This window comes from Zalophus californianus, chromosome 12 (genome assembly GCF_009762305.2).
Source record: "Zalophus californianus isolate mZalCal1 chromosome 12, mZalCal1.pri.v2, whole genome shotgun sequence".
NCBI classification, from domain to species: domain Eukaryota; kingdom Metazoa; phylum Chordata; class Mammalia; order Carnivora; family Otariidae; genus Zalophus; species Zalophus californianus.
The window spans coordinates 72914300-72932160 of record NC_045606.1 but is presented as its reverse complement, the minus strand read 5'-3'; the positions used below and the strand labels follow the sequence as shown (position 1 = coordinate 72932160).

At 38.4% G+C, this 17861-nt stretch overlaps 1 protein-coding gene across 2 annotated transcripts in view; it reads left to right on the top strand.

The window, feature by feature from the left end:
• Positions 1 to 8202: 8202 nt before the first annotated feature.
• Positions 8203 to 17861, top strand: part of TFEC (transcription factor EC) — a 172693-nt gene continuing 163034 nt past the window's right edge. For both annotated transcript variants that reach the window (XM_027574810.1, XM_027574808.1), the window contains exon 1: positions 8203 to 8295. The gene's annotated coding sequence lies outside the window, so the exon portion shown is untranslated. The remainder of the gene's footprint in view (positions 8296 to 17861) is intronic.

Genomic DNA, 17861 nt, shown 5'->3' with positions numbered 1-17861 from the left:
CTTACAAAATTGTGAGTGGAATAAGGAAAGACCCAGGAATGAGAAGTCCTTACCAGTCCTAGGCTTGAAGGGACAAGAAGAGAAAATTGTAGGGCGCCTGGGTGGCTCAGTTGGTTAAGCGACTGCCTTTGGCTCAGGTCATGATCCTGGAGTCCCGGGATCGAGTCCCACATCGGGCTCCCTGCTCAGCAGGGAGTCTGCTTCTCCCTCTGACCCTCTTCCCTCTCGTGCTCTCTATCTCTCATTCTCTCTCTCAAATAAATAAATAAAATCTTTAAAAAAAATTGTGTCCCAGGACCTCAGTGAACAGCAACAGTGAAGAAGGGGACCATTGTGGGAATTCTAGCTATAGAGGAATGCAGCCCCTGTTAGGACTCTGGGCTCAGAACAGGTAGAGAGCAGTAAGGAAACACTGTAACCACTTACTTCTTTCAGTCTCCCCTCTCCTTCAAATGATTCCCATTAGCCACATCCAACCAGAAGCCAGGTGTATTAGTTTCCTATTATTGCTGTAAAAATGATACAAACTTGGTGGCTTAAAATAATTCAGACTTACTATCTTACAGTTCTATAGGTCAGAAGTTCTACAGACGGCTCACTGGGTTAAAATCAGGGTGTCAGCAGGGATCATTTCTTTCTGGAGGTGCTAGGGGAGAATCCACTCCCTGGCCCTTTCCAGCTTCTAGATGCCATTTACATTCCTTTGTTCATAGCTCCCTTCCTCCAACTTCAAAGCCTGCAATGACAGATTGAGTGCTCACAGAGCATCACTCTGACCTCTTTTGCTCTCTAAGGCAACATACTCACTGGATCCAGAGGTTAGGATGTGGACATCATTGGGAGGGGCCATTCTTTTGTCTATCAAATCAGTGGACAGTCAGTAGGATTCAGCCTCCTGGGCAGGGTTGGATCCAGATTATGGGGAGATAAAATTTATACAGGTAGAAGGCCCTCTGTAGGAAAAAGAATTCAAAATTGACTTAGGCACAAGGTTTTAAAGGGGCAACCACTGAGTGTCCGTGAAGCTGAAGCTTCATTAGCTTCCAAGTAAGCCAGTCTCTGCTCCTGAACACAGAGAAGGGCAAAGCAGGCCAGAGAATGACCTGGGGTGGGGGTGGGGCAAATGGGCAAGAATCAGAACAGCATGCCTTATAAGTTCCTCCAAATAGCTGGTTAAAAGTTTGACATGTTTGTAATCTGCTGGCATTCCACCAGCGCTTGTACTTCAGGGTGGTATCAGTCTTCTTCAATACCTAATATTTGATCATTTTGTTCAGGAGGATAGCATGAGAGAGGGTCAAGAGCCCTGTGAAATGGACTTTTACCATGCCCTCATAGAGCTTGGGCTTCACCCATTTTTTCTTCTTCCTGCATTTAGGCAAATGTGTGGTAATGCTGTTGGGCTCGGTGCTCTCCTGCTCCATACTATTCTTTTGCCTTTGATGGCAGTGTAGATTTTAATGACACCTTTCTCTCCAGTCCTCCCCTCAGATGACCTGTAGTACGTTGTCCACTCAATAATCCAGAGAAGGTGCCACTGAACCTTAGACTTTACAATCAGAAGTTCAGGCTTATTGTGTCGCCAATGGAAATCCCATCTAGCCATGGTCTATTCAATTCTAAATTTCCTTTTTTTTTCTTGTGACTATGTAGTGAATTTGACACAGAATTTTCTTTCTAGACCCCCTCAGTTCTAGGACTTTACGGTGTAGTCATATGACAGCATGTCAGCAGTTCAATTCCAATATCTGCCCCACCACTACCAAGGGACTTTCTAACGAGACCTAGGACTGTTATTAGTTGTATTATTACCCAAGTAGAATAAAAAGGAACTACATGAATAAGAATAGAGAAGTGAAGAATACCAATTGCCCATATCTTGGTAGTTTAAAAAAAAAAAAAGGAGTAAACTCCACTGTAGAATTTACTCTGTGAAAATAGATCTACTTCCTGAAGAAAGTTCTGTTTTCAGGGTATTTTCTTGCTTTATTTGTTTTATCTCTATAAGTCAAATGAACTTCCTAATTGCCAGAACTGTACCAACTTTCCAATGGGAGTTGCACTGAAAACAGAAAAAGTAAGAGAATTAATCATACTGATAGATTGAAGATGTTAGCATACACAATCTAATGATGGACATTCTGGCTAATGTTCTTTCTCAGTTTAGGTCCATTGAATGGGCAAATCACAAATACTGATAATGAATTTAGGTATGGGTCATTTCTAAATTCACAGTATGGGTTCTGTTTCTTATAATCTATCAACCAGTATCTTCACTTGATATTAATATCTTAAAAAAGAGAAATTTCTAATTTTGTATAGAACATTTCTTAGATCTTTCTCTCCAGATTCCTAAACAAATATGAAAGGAAATGGTTAGCAATGGAGTAAAAATCAAAAGAAACTCAGGGAAAGGGAACTTAAAATAAAAGTGAGGTTTATTTGAAGGGCTGGAACTTTCCAGAAGTTCATTGCTGGACTTAATCTCGTCCATGGAGCACAATTTAATCTTTGATTCAACAGCAGCACCAACATAAAATGCTTCTTTAACATGTCCTATGCAAATCTTAAATACTGAAAGACCTGATTGGCCTTATGACTCTGTCACTTAATGGCTGTGTGAACTTGGGTAAGATACTCAAATTCCTTAAGCCTCTATTTTCTAAAATTTAAAATGGGGATCATATTATCTTCCTTAAAGTGCTGTAACAATTAGTGGTAATGTGTGTAAAATGCCTATTGCTACTGCAGGCAATTATGGTGCAGTATGAAAATATTACATTTTGCATTGAAATTCATAATTACTTTGTGTAACTCTTTTCTCACATATTTACTTTTAAATAAGAATTAGGGGGATGCGTGGGTGGTTCAGTCAATTAAGCATGTGCCTTTGGCTCAGGTTATGATCCCAGGGTGCTGGGATCAAGCCCCACATTGGGCTCCCTGCTCGGCAGGAGGCCTGCTTCTCCCTCTCCCACTCCCCTGCTTGTGCTCTTTCTCTCTCTCTGACAAACAAACAAACAAACAAACAAATAAATAAATAAATAACATCTTAAAAATAATTAAAAAAATAAGTTAGAATTAGGATTTAAAACTAACTTCTGGCTGGGGAATTATATGCATTTGTTTGTTAACGGAGATGATATTTAGGGTGAAATAGACAACATACATCTTTCTCAATCTTTCTCAGTAAAAGGGGTTTTCCTTTGAGGATATGATCTGCAGCTGTTAAAACGTGTTAAAGGAGAAGAAGAAAAAAAGGGCTCAATTATAGCTACATTTTACATGGCATATTCTGTAATTCTTAGTCTTCTAACTCCTGGACCACTGATCATTTTAAAGTACTATGTGGAAGAATAAAACTATATCCAGCAATATTTGGTGTAAATACAAAGAGTATAAATACTTAAGGGAAACAAGTATATGAATATAGAATCATTATAGCGAATGATAGCAAGGAAAGTCACTCACTGATTTTCCAGATTTTTCTGAATAAGTTAGAAAATGTCATAAATCTATATTAGTTTCTTCATCTATAAAATGGAGGGGGCATAAATCTCTTCCTCTCAGGTTCCACGTTTATAATACTTTGTGAAGTTCCCTATAGCAGAGTCTCCTGGATGTCACCGAGATCAATTCTTTCCTCTTTTATTGAAAGGACTCCTGAGTGGGGCATCTGTGTGGTTCAGTCGTTAACGCGTCTGCCTTCGGCCCAGGTCACGATTCCAGGGTCCTGGGATCAAGCCCTGCATCGGGCTCCCTGCTCAGCGGGAAGCCTGCTTCTCCCTCTCCCACTCCCCCTGCTTGTGTTCCCTCTCTCGCTGTCTCTCTCTGTCAAATAAATAAATAAAATCTTTAAAAAAAAAAAAAAGGACTTCTGAGTTTCAGCAGGCTGCATGGTTGCCTGGCCAGCCATTTTTTCCCAGGTTCCTTATCAGACTTCATTCTGAAGAAAAGGATGGGAAAGAAAGAGATGTGTGCCACCCGAATCTGACTGAACTGGGACAGGGACGGGTACACTGGCCCAGAGGTGGAAGCCCTCTTTTGAAAGTGGCTGATAGCTCACACAGGTTCTGAGGCCTCTTCCCTCTGTACGACTCTACGAGCACAAGATAAACACCCTCATTTAAGCCACCGTATTTTAGGTCTCTGTTGTAGAAGCTTAGCCTATGCCTTATTCATTCAACCCATCAGAGGAACACAGCACTAGCCCAGAGAAAAAGTAGGCAGTTTCTAGAGAAACATTGTTGTGGGGTCTTGACCACTCCTGACAGCCAGTGATGGCAGTCCGAAAGGTCAGAGATCTCTCTAAAGAGTCCAGAGGTTTTTACTGAGCAGCGGTTTCTAGGTCTGAGCCATGCCAATCTTAACTGTCTCAGGTCTCAGCAGCTACTGGAGCAAATGTGGCTGCCCGTTGCTGTGACTTCAAGATGTAGACTGAGGGCTGCCTGGGTGGCTCGGATGGTTAAGCATCTGCCTTCGGCTCAGGGCATGATACCGGTGTCCTGGGATCAAGCCCCGCATCAGGCTCCCTGCTCCGCGGGAAGCCTGCTTCTCCCTCTCCCACACCCCCTGCTTGTGTTCCTGCTCTCGCTGCCTCTCTCTCTGTCAAATAAATAAATAAAATCTTTAAAAAAAAAAAAGGTGTAGACTGACAGCAGTATTAACATCTCCCTTCTTTAGTCCTGGACTTTGCCTGTGGCTTTGGCATGGGCCACCTATCTCTGCCATCTTCCTGTTTACCTGGTGCATGATTCCCTAAGCGACTCGAACTGCTGACTTTGTAACTGTCCTTGGGAACTGCCTGGGAGTGGAGGTCCTTGTCTGTTTTCTCTGGCATTAAATATTAGGCTATATTTAGGGGGGTCACTTTTTGATCAGTTCAAATTTCACTGAAATTTAGGGAAATGCCTTCTGTAGAAAGTTTGAGATTTGTAAACCCAGATCCTGGTAGTAGTCCTGCTGATCACGTGCACCAAAAGGAAATTTTCTTGCAACAGTAGAAACCGGCAACTATTGAGTATTTTGCAAAATGACATGTCACAGGAATCCCACCATGTTTCAGTTTGTTTTCTACCTGTTAGTTTTAAGTCTTACGGAGGATTTGATTGATTTACAAGCTCATCTTACACTTCTAGGCTGATGTACTTTTTGTACTTCTAAATACCTTCAAATACCTCTTCCTGGCTGTTCTTTCCAAATAGCTCTTCTGATCTCTCCAGAAATAGGTCTGCAGGGTTTTTTTGTGTGTTTGTGTATTTCTTTGTTTTTAGTCATATGGGCTGCCTCCATGACCCATTGTTTTCTATCTAGATTGTCTTGATTCCCAAACTTCCTCTCAAAGATAGCTTTTTGAAAATAATCAACCTTTAGCAAGTGAAATCTTTCCTCCTCCTTGACCTTCTTTTTCTTCTTTTTCTACAGATGTTCTTGTGCATCTCTTAAGGCAGATTCCTCCTTTCTTCCCTCCTGGGGAAGAATTCCTCATGTCTACCCTTCCAGGCTTTGGTCCTGGCATATAACCTGCATATGCAACAAATTCCCTGTCTTCACTTGATGTGATGAGCACTGGGTGATGCATGGAATTGCTGAATCACTATATTGTACACCTGAAACTAATATGCTGTATGTTAACTTTACTGGAATTAAGAAAAAATTCCCTGGCTCTCCAGTTTGACTCTTGTCATGGTATCTCTGAGAATGGATACAGAAGGAAACTCTGATATATCTATCTATCTAGATAGATAGATATATCTGCAATTATATATGCAAATGAGATAAATATACGTAATTATGTAAATATAAAAATTATATATATCAAACTACTTGGAACCAATTGTCTCACCTGGACTATTTCAATAAACTTCCAATTTATCTTCCTGCATCCACAGTTGGCTCTTCTACAATCTATTCTCCATACAGTAGCCTGGGTAATCCTTTGGAAATGTAAGTCACATCATGTTTCTCCTCTGCTCAAAATCTTCTAAGCCTGGAAGAGCAATGCATCAGCCTAGAAGTGTAAGATGAGCTTGTAAATCAATCAAATCCTCTGTAAGGCTTATAACCAACAGGTGGAAAACAAACTGAAACATCGTGGGATTACTGTAACATGTGATTTTGCAAAATACTCAGTAGTTGCCAGTTTCTACTGTTGCTTCTAACCAGCTTTCCTATTATTCTTCAAACACACTAAGAACACTTCTGCTTGAGGGCCCTCCTTACCCATGCTGTGCTCACTTCCTGGAATGCTAGTCCTTCAATAATCTACATGGTTTATATTCCTTCACTGAATTCTCTGCTTAAATATCTTTTTTTTAAGCTTTTCTTTGAAGATTTTATTTAACCTTTTATTTGAGAGAGAGAGAGAGAGAGAGTGAGAGAGAGAGAGAGAGAGAAAGCACGCATGTAAATGCATGGAGCCCAACATGGGGCTCGATCTCATAACACTGAGATCATGACCTGAGCTGAAACCAAGAAAGAGTCGGAGGCTTAATCGACTGGGCCATCCAGGTGCCCCTCCTTAAATGTCTTAACAAGGAAGCCTATACAAGGAGGGCTTTCCTGACCACTTATTGAAGTCCCCCTTCTTTCCTTCTCCTCCCACACACAGCCTTTGGTTGTCACTCTTTCTCTCCATTACAGCAGAGAATTTATCTAATTTGCTCAATTATCTACTCTACTAGTGCCTAGACCAGTACCTGACATGTGGTTAATGATTAATAGATATTTAACACATTAAAAATAATTGAAGACTAGCGAAGTATTTCCTGAAAGACGTGTTCTTACTTAGTCTACAAACCAGAGTTAGACATTAATTAAAGGCTTAAATAATTGTTGGAAAAGAATTTGCCTTCAATGACTAAACATTTGTTTAGTACCCATTGTGACATAAGGTTCTTTACTAAGTGATTGGGGATTTAAAGTAGAATAGAATATATTTCTGTCCTCTAGGAAGGGCAACACATAAAACTTGTGTATTATTTTATTTGAAACTCAACATTGTTATAGAGACAGATAAGCTATTATTGTCTCCATTTTACAAATAGGTAACTTAAATGTAGAGTGCTTAAGTGACTTCCCTGAAGTAATAGAAGTTAGTGAGAGGTCCAAGCTTTGCTACTAACTAGTTTGCATTACTTGGACAACTGTTCAGAGTTCCAAACCTTGTCTTCTTTCCACTCTACCACACTGCTCTTCTGCACATCCACTATAGAGGCAAGAGGGCTCACAGGAGTGAGGAGAGATTTATTCTTCTAGATATGGAGAGTTAATGGTACACTTCTGAAAATACAACTATAAGGTCATCCCCTGAGCCAGTAAGCATTGGCTAGGTTAAACACATAACTTCCAGATCTAAGTAGTTACTAAAATTGTTTATTTTTCATTTATGCTATAAGCTCAATGTAGGTTTTGTTCATTAAAGTCACTTGCGACCCTGGGTTGACGGAAGCTCTGTTTGGACACCTGCTTCCATGATCACGAAGGCAGATGGAAAGGAGGGCTGTAGAGCTGGGCACCAGTAAGTAGATATTTCAAATCCTCCCATTTTGCTGACCAGAAGTAGTCCATGGCCACTCTGAACTTCAGGTGAGCCAGAAGTGTAGGAGAACGGAATATGGGCAAAAATGGTGAACGTTGGTAATGATTATCACACCCACCCACTGACACACACAGACACAGACCACATAGAGGCTTGGTATGTTACTTTTTTTTTAATGGGAAAATTCCTCACTTGTCCTCCCAAATCTTTGTGGTGAGACTGGTGTTTCCTACTTGTGTTTACTTGTTGACTTCTCTGGAAGGGGCCTGTAAAATCCAGGGAAACTGAACCCAGACAATGATGACAGAGAAACCATTTATCTTACCCTCTACCATTTAGCCTTTACCCATCAGTAGCAATTTCGTCCTCTTATTACACATTGAAATTTGTGCTTGCTTCTCACTTTTTAAACTGATCACTTCTAATTTTTATTTCTATACAGATAGTTGTTGATAAAATAATAAAGTATTTGAAAGAAGGGGAAAAAAGAATTGGACTGTTTTTTTGTAACTGCAAATTGTTCAAATTGTGATCTGTTAAATATTACTCATTCTCTTTAACATTATAGTTAGGAATATGAGAAGTGAATGTAATGCCAAAAAGAGGAACTAAATCATGGTTTATGTAGCTTGGCCTCACTTAGAAGGAGAACACATAGAGAAGTCGGAGTACACAGAACAGTAATGCTTATAGTACATAAAAAGCAAATGGAGAGATTGACTCTTACAGATTATGTTCCCGAGCCATTACCAAAGGTAATTTTTTTCTCTACATTACTTAATTAGAATAATACAATATAAAATTACTTATATCCAGGGCTTGAAAGCACATAACTATAAATTTCAATTTAATTTTACATGTTTAAGTATTATAAACATTTAAACTTTAACTTACATTTTGTTCTATAAGTTAGAAATAAAATTTTTAATGCTCTTTTTAAAATTATTAGTCACATTTTATTATAAGGCTTCATTCAGTATGAATTTGATAGAAGAAAAAGGAAATGGGGAATTGAAGAACTGATATGTGACTTCTAAACATTATTGTTTTTTGACTGCAGAAATGGTTTCAAATTTTGCCAAAATTCATAGAGAACTGGCATGAATATGTTTTCTCATTTTATAAAATATATGTGTTACAAAGTATTGGTTGAAGACATGATTGTTATATATATATAATGTAAGAAATGTTTTATGTCTATCTTCTATCAATCGTCTAATTTTTTAAAAAGCACAGATAAGGAAGTTATTTTATTGATATATTTTTGATAAAAATGTATGCATTATAAATTTGAATTTTTGAAAATTATATTTCCGTAAAGTGAGGCATAGATTGGAATTTTATAATTTAATGTGAGGCATTTATTTCTCATTATCCCCTGCAGTAAATATACTTGCAATTTAGTGCTCATTTCACTTATCACTTTGAATAGCATTCAGGTATCCCTTACATGGAGAGAAATGAGTTGTTTAAAAATGAAAACTGTTGGGCGCCTGGGTGGCTCAGATGGTTGGGCGTCTGCCTTCGGCTCAGGTCATGATCCCAGGGTCCTGGGATTGAGTCCCGCATTGGGAGCCTGCTTCTCCCTCTGCTTCTCTCTCTCTCTCTCTCTCTCTCTCTCTCTCTCTCTCTCCCCCCGCCCCTGTCTCTCATGGATAAATAAATAAAATCTTAAAAAAAAAAGAAAACTGTTAAAATAAATCACTTGAATTAGATATGAATGATATCATATACAGATTATTCAAAATCATATTTGTAAGGTTGACTTTCATTTTTGTTAAGGCATGATAAATAATAAAATAAATTAGCACAACATTTTATAATGTTCTAAGGGCAAAAATGAAAGAATATTGGATTATAAGTTTTTGCTACTTCATATTTTTAATATGAGCAAATATCAAAAATAAAAGCAAGTACAATTAAGCAAAGACCTTCTTCAACTCACATAATATTAATAGGGATTTGTGAAACACTATAAAATAGAATTTATGTTGTTATAGTATGACATTAATATACTTTTATAGGTTTATGCTATCACAAAAGAAGGAAAAAATATAACTGCTTATCCATTATTGCCTATTTTAAACAAAGATAGCATAGAACTTCACAAAATATTTTTATAGTTCAGAACTTGAAATTTTTTCCCTTTGGATATCATTAAAATTTCCTTTAACATACCTTTTGCTTTTGGGGGGGAATTGTGTCAGAATTTGAAAAAATAGAAAATAGATTGCTTAGAGATCATTATTAGGATGTGAATTTGTTAAACTGGGCTAGAGATATAGTTGCTTGAATTACATGAGACCAACAAGAAGAATGGCTGCATACTTCAGAGGTTTGCATAATTTTTCATACAACTAAATAATTTGACTTACTCACTTTAGATTATTTTTTTTCTTACCCATAATGCTCATGTAAAGCTACAGAGTTTTAGCTGATATTTCTTGTTGAAAATATGGAACAAGTAAAGAAATAATTGTTCAAAAAATACTCTGTAGGTTGTGAAATAGGTCTTTTTCTTTTTTAAAATTTTATTTATTTATTTATGAGAGAGAGAGCATGCACAGGAGTGGGGGAGGGGCAGAGGAAGAGGAACAAGTGGACTCCCCACTGAGGACCCTGAGTTCATGACCTGAGCCAACGTCAGACACTTAACCTACTAAGCCACCCAGGCGCCCCCAGAAATATCTTTTCATAGCATTATATTGGAGAAGTTCAGGTGACAAATATGGGATTGAATTTTAGAAATATTTTTCTGTTGATTTGCTTATGACCTTTACCCATTCATAGACTTCTTAGAATTTTCTTTTTTGTATTTATAGTCAAACCCCGAAATTCCAATGGCACTGTTGTTATTTCTTGGAAGAATGTTATAACACATAACGGGGGGAAATGGTAATGAGTGTGAGCCACACTCATTATTAGAAAGATAAATATGAATGTGGAAAACGGAGAAGGATTTTAAATGTGTGGAAAACCATAGGAAGGGAATATACTGAAACCACTTAAGTATCTGAATGTTAAAGGTTTTCTGAGATCTGCCATGGGTAGTTTAACACAGACAGTGCTACTTCTAGAGAATATGTTTTTAAAAACTTTGGAAATAATTTCCAAAATGTTAGCTGTTGACTAAAATCCTCCCCCAACAGTCTTCTGGTGAGATTAGTGTATTCTTCCCCAGCTCAGAATAGAAATCACAGAGCTATTTTTCCAGTGCGAACGGGCTGCTCTTTGGAAAAAGCCCCTCCTGCGCGGCTTCCCCCAACCAGCCCCCACTGTCTGTCCTGTGGTGTGGCAGCTCACGCTGCCCAGAAACCCCAGGTAATGATGAGATTGTGTGAGACCATATGATTTGCTTGAAAATGCAGGAAACACAAAAGCTGTCTTATTTCTCTGCAGGGGAAAAATGAAACTAAATTTAGATCCCCACTCACCAAATCTAGTATCAGTTGTTTTGTGGTTCCTTCATCATTCCTTGGGCTGTTTTTAGATTTGCACAGTTTGGGGACAACATTGTGGGGACTTTGTTAGTCTGCAGTGGTCCATTTGAAGGAAGTTGCTCTCAGTGCTCAGCTGTTTCCGGTCCCTGTGGGAGGCCTGCCGCCTCTGAGATTCAGTCTCTTACACTGTACAACTTGCTGCCCTCTTGTCTCACCAAACTTCAAGAATCCAGCTGCCAGGGATCAGGCCGTTTGCTTTTTCATCAACATGCAGAGGCTTTTCCTTCTTACAGAATCCACTTTAATATCTTTTAAAACTTGAGGCTTTAAAAACAAAACTTCTGTTAACTTTCCAGTGCTTAAAGAAAGTTCAACCTTAGCTATTTCATTTTAATCCTGAGGTAGTATTTTCCTAATTTTATAAATGAGGAGGTTGTGGCTCAGGAAAAAATTTTTAAAAACTTGTATGTGTTGATGTGAACAAACAGGGGACATAGAATTTAAAACTAGGTCCCTGATATGTGCCAAAGAATTCAGAGTTCGATAATACAGACATGTCCTCAAGGAGACTGGTATTTAGTGAGAAGGGGGACAACAGATCTGCAAATGAATTAATGCCTTTCAGTGTGATCGAAGTTAGTGTGAAATTATATTAGAATCTAAGTGAGAACACAGGAGGGAACGGACAATTCAATATGGGGTGCTCAGGTAAGGTTTCTAGGAAGAAGCAACAGTCTTGACAGTTGGGAGGAGCCAAACTTTCAAAAAGAGGGGAGAGGCGGGGAGAGCTATTTTGAGTATTCTTGCATTTGTCATCTCCCAGTCACTCCCGGCCCCACATTTACCATCTTCTTTCTTGTTTTCCCTCTGTATCCTAATGTATCCTGATTTCCTCTCCCCCACCAAAACAAAACAAAACAAAACAAAACAAACCACTGGCCAATCCCTACTAAACATATTTTATCGCTACATATTGTCACTAACCCATCTGAGTTATGGAATATGTTTTCCCTACTGTGCTATTCCACATGCACTGATTATAGTAAGTATATATGTGTACTATTGAACAAAATTCAATATGTAATGTTACTTGTATTTCCTTGTCTCTTCTTCTGAACATCTAGGATCTTCTCAACTGTCATTAGGGAAATTAATGAGAGAAGAAAGAGGAGAAAATGGGGGAAAGTGAGCTAAGGAAGAAAAAAGGAGAAAATAGAAAAAAATAGAGTAGAGAGAAAAAGGAATGTTTGTTAACAAATGTGGGCAGCTCGATGGTAGCTCTTTCCACCTGCTTGTGAATCTTGTGCATGTGAAAGGAAAGCATTCCAAGATAGGAAATTTTAGGGAATATGACAAAAGAAGAATACAATTTAAAAATAAGACATGAGATGGGCGCCTGGGTGACTCAGATGGTTAAAAATAAGACATGAGAAAGTATAGGAAAAGTCATCAGAGACATGGTGGAGGCCTAATATATGAAATCAAAACTCATTCTTTGATTGGAAATCCCCAAATTATTTTCTAAGTGAGCTATGTTGGTTCAAGATATTTCAGAATAAAATTTGGTATTACACACAAATGTGGAGATGAAAAGAGAAGGCCACTAAGGCCAACGGAAGCCAGGGTTTCCATATTGTCTAACGTGTGCATATAGAAGAGAATTACTTGATCACAGAATGTGAAAATGGCAAAATGTGTTAATGACTAGTCTCAAACCTTCATTTTGGAGATGAGGAGATGGAGACCAAATGCCTTTTCCAAAAACAAACAAGGAGATGTTAGGAGACCTGACTAGATTCTATATCCTGGATTCCTTTCCTAGTAAACTAAAGCCTATTAACATAGATACAGAAGATGTCAGATTTGTGGGCTACACTCAGGAGACGTAAAATTAAGCACTTGAGAAGTCAAGCAGAAATTCTAGAGAATCACAGTAAAGCGAGAGCTACAAAAACATGTGACCCATTTCTATGTGGGCCAAACTATTTCGAAGATTCAAAGCTGAGGGTGGGTGCAGTTGTGGGGAAGCACACATGACATTAAATATTTCTCTGGCTTGTAATATCTCATTTTCTATCTTTTAAATGTCTTCTGCTAATTGTGGGTTGATTGTAATCTTAGAAGTGCAATCTTAGGACTGATAAAAAGTTGAAGTAATTTTTAAAACAGATTCTTCCTCTTGAAATGTATCTATCAGATACTCATTTTTAAAAAAGATTTATTTGTTTATATTAGAAAGAGAGAGAATTGGGAGGGGCAGAAGGAGAGGAAGAGAGAGAGAGAGAGAAAGAGAGAGAGAGAGAATCTTAAGCAGGCTCCACCCCCAGGACGGAGCCCAACGTAGAATTCGATCTCATGATCCTGAGATCATGACTTAAGCCGAAATCAAGAGTTAGATGCTTAACTGACTGAGCCACCCAGGTGCCCTAGTAACCAGTTTTTATAAATAAATAATGAGTTTCAGAAATGATAGTATCTAATATTCAAACCTGTTAATGCAAATGTGGGCAATGGCCTGTGGTTGTGCTATAAGAGAATTAATTCTCTCTCTCCTCTTGGCAGTTCTTGTCATTCCACTGAAGGGGAGCTTCTGGGGCCATGTAGACAGAGCTGTCCCACTCTGCCTCCAGCATTGGCTGAAATTCCTTCAGGGAGCCACAAGAGCTATAGGGAGGGTCTGGACTAGGTGAGGAGATGGAGGCACTTGCCTCAGGTGCAAAATTTAAGGGGGCACCAAACACTTCAGCAATCCAGACAAATAATATTTTAATGCAGTATTTTTTAAAAACTGAAATCTTTTAATACCAAAAAACTCATAATGAACAAAGTATGACAGAATCAGTAACGGCGTGGTGCCAGGCCATATCAGAGCCTGAGGCAAAAGAAAAAAAACCAATAATACTGATCTAAGAGTTGGGGAGAACAGGGAGTTTTATTTTACTGGTAAGCTACATTTTAATTAGGCAGCCACATCACAAGGAATGTTATAAAAAGGGTGGAAAGACAGAAGTATTTATTCAGTCAGCCAACCTAATCTTTTTGACATGTTAAGACTCCCGATTAAATGTGTGGCCTGAGGGTGGCGAGGTGGGGAACATGCTTGGGAGATGCTGGGAATGGCAGATGAGAAGTTTTCAAAAGCTGGACATTTCTCATCAGAAAAGTTTTTCCAATCCTGTGAAGACATTAGAGTTGGTAGAAAGCAAAAATATTGCTGAGTTTAATAGAATCACAATAAAGAATAAAATAAAGCAAATCTTTGAACTAGTCCTGTGAGGTAGACCCTGGCAGGCTTACTGTAGGTTCAGTGACACAGTAAGAAGTACAACATGGAAATATGTCAGCCATAGAGCAAGAGATTGCATTTTGTAGAATATAGTCCTTCTTCGATACCTTAAATAATGTGATGTTTGACCATGGCTATGGCCGCTTCCCTTCACTTGGTTAACTTCTATTCATACTCCAGTTCTTAATTTAAATATTAATTCCTCAAGGAAACTGTCTGATTCAGTATAGATTAGATCTCCAATTATATATGTTCATTCTACCACATATTTAGCATTAATCAAAATGGTAAGCATATCAGTCAAAGAGAAATCATACTAGGTCTTTCAAAAAGAGTGAATTTAATAGAAGAAATTAGTTATACAAATGGTGAAAGGGTTGATTCCACACCCGACGTCTTTTTCTATTGAACAAGGGCCTATTAACATTGATATTGGAGATGTCAGATTTGTGAACTACCCTCTGGAAATGTAAAAGCGGGGTGAGGTAACCCAGACGGGGAATGTGTTTCTGAGTCCTCAGAGTGCCTAGCAGGGTGCCAGAACTGCCGAAGAGGACAATGTGGCATGGTCTAGTATAGCTGAAGTGGGGAAATCAGGGCCAAAGATGGGACCCCTGAAGGGTCACAGCCACTTTGAGAGACACCACCACAAGGCAAAGAAAGAGGAACAAATATCCAAGAGGAAGAACCATGACTTCTCCTCTCCTACCACCTTTCGGTATTGCATTAATGCTTCTCATTGGCCAAAACTAACTGGAGGTCAATTGACAAGGGATTCTGGGTAATATAGTTTATAGAGGTCCCTGGACACCTATGAGACAGCAAAGAATATAGAAGAAAGGCATGGAACTCAGGCAAACAATGTTAATATACTAAATAATTATATATTAATTAATGCTGTTATCAGGGTAATGCTAATCTTTCTAGGCAGTATAACTTCTGTGTGTCAGGGTTGTGGCTGCCTTATTAACTAATATATTCCCAACACATTTCATAGTGCCTGGCCCATTGAAGATTTTGAATGAATGAAAAAATATATGAATCAATATTGTCATTTCCATTATACTTTCAAGAGTCATGATTTCCACCAAGAGTTAGTTATGTGCTCCTTCCAATAATAGTGTGAATAGGCACTCCATGATTTACCAAAAGAAATAAGCCCTCTATCTAAAAAAAGTGGAGGATAGAGATGAGAGAGAGGAAGGAAAGGAAATGTGTTCATGATGGTTTTAGAGCTTAGAAAATTTTGTTCTGCCTGAGTCTTAACTGCTTTATCCATCTAGCTCTTATACCTCATAGGACACTCTAGTATATATATTAACTTAGGAAGATTTTTTCAGAAGTGGAAATACAGGCATTATATGAAAAATGGCCACTGTAGGTCAATACTCATAACTAAGAATAAAGGACAATCTTTCTAATGTCTGTTTCAAGGCAATGTTTATTTTATTTTATTTTATTTTATTTTATTTTATTTTATTTTATTTTATTTTATTTTTTAAAGATTTTATTTACTTATTCGTGAGAGAGAGAGAGAGGCAGAGGGAGAAGCAGGCTCCCGCGGAGCAGGGAGCCCGATGCGGGACTAGATCCGAGGACAAGGCAATGTTTAGTAGGCACTGTGTTCTTTACCATTCTTCTCTCCTTATGGTTTCATCTAATTCTCTGCTTCAAGGAATGGGACACCAATCCAAGATTTTAAAACCTGTTTCCCCTCTCCTTCTGTGACTCCAATTACATATATATTAATTCACTTGAAGTTGTCTCACAGCTCATTGGTGTTCTCTTAATTTTTTTATACTTTTTTCATTAGTTTAATTTTGAATCTTTTCTACTGTTGTATCTTTAAATTCACTAATCATTTCTTATGTAGTGTTGATTCTGCTGTTAATCCTGTCTAGTGCATTTTTTCCCCCTTCATTATAAGTTTTGTTTGGTTTGCTGAAACAGTAAAGAAACAGAGGGCTTTGGTTTTTTCTTTGCCCAATTATTACTAATCATTACTGGCAAAGCAAATGATCAGAGTAAGAATGCAAAACACAAAACGAGTAACCACAACTGAGACATCAAAGAAAGAAAATAACCAGATCATCATCATTGTTTACTTGAACGATAAGGAATATCCACGCTATTTTTCCAACCTGTTGGTGTTTACTGGTTTGAAAGCTTCTGCAATTCCCCGGCAAGGATTTATATTATCCAGTGAAACTTTCATTTTAGATTTTGTATTTTCCTTTTCTAGAATTTAGATTTAGGTCTTTTAAAATATCTTTCATGTCTCTCCTTAATAGGTTTATGCTTTTCTCTACCTTCTTGAACATGCAGTGTATGGTTATAGCAGCTGTTTTTTTTTGTTGTTGTTAAAGAATTTTTTATTTATTCATTTGAGAGAGAGCATGCACGAGCAAGGGGGGAGGGACAGAGGGAGAGGGAGAAGCCAACTCCCCACTGAGCAGGGAGCCTGATGCAGGACTCGATCCCAGGACTCCAGGATCATGACCTGAGCTGAAGGCAGACACTTAACTGACTGAGCCACCCAGGCGCCCCATAGCCACTGTTTTATTGTGCTTTTTCCTGTTGCTGTCATTTGTGGCATTTGTTGGTCAGTTCTTATTGCATGATTTTTTTTTCCATGTTATTGGTCATATTTTCCTACTTCTTTGTATGCCTGGTGATTTTTGATTAGATACCAAGCATCATGAGTGTTGGCACTCTTAGTAATTTTAAAAACATTTTTGAGCTTTGCTTTGAGATGCATTTAAGTTACTCCGAAACATTTTGATTCTTTCACAACTAGCTTTAATCTCTGCCAAATGGAATTAGAATAGTCTTGAGTCTAAGGCTACTAGGTCCCTGTAAGTCAGACAATACCCTTGGAGTACTATACTCGATGCATCTCCTATGCATTATGATGTTTCTCATCTCAGGTTCTTAGAAATGTGAACATTCCCAACTTTGTGTGATTGCTGGAAATTGTTCCTCCTACTCCTTTCCAGTAGTTTATTGCTCAGCCAAAAGGTAGTTAGCTTATACTCATGCTCTGATCAGCATTCAGTTGAGGACTCTGGGGGAACCCTCTGCAGATTTTAGGAGCTCCCTCTCTTTATGGCTTTCTCTGCTCTAATTCTCTGTCCTGCAAATTCCAACTGCCTTGGCCTCCCCAAATCTTCATCTCTGTCTCTTCAATTCAGAGAGAACTCTGGGTTCTGTTTGGATTCCCTCTCCCTGTGCCTAAAGTTTGGAAATTCTTTCCAGGTAGTAAACTGAAGCAATCATAGAACTTAACCTCATTTATCTCCCTTCTCTCAGGAAGCATTGCTCTCTGCTGCCGGTTGTTCAATGTTTGAAAATATTTTGTTTGAATTTTTAGCTAAGGTATGAGTTTAAATCTGGTTCTTGGTCCTCTATCTTGGCTGGCGATGGAATTTCCTGACATTTTTTACCAAACTAAAGCTCCTGCACACATTGTTCCTAAATGCCTTTTTAAAAAAAGATTTATTTATTTATCTTAGAGAAAGAGCATGCACACAAGCAGCAGGGGGAGGGCAGAAGGACAAGGAGAGGGAGAGAATCTCAAGCAGACTTCCCACTGAGC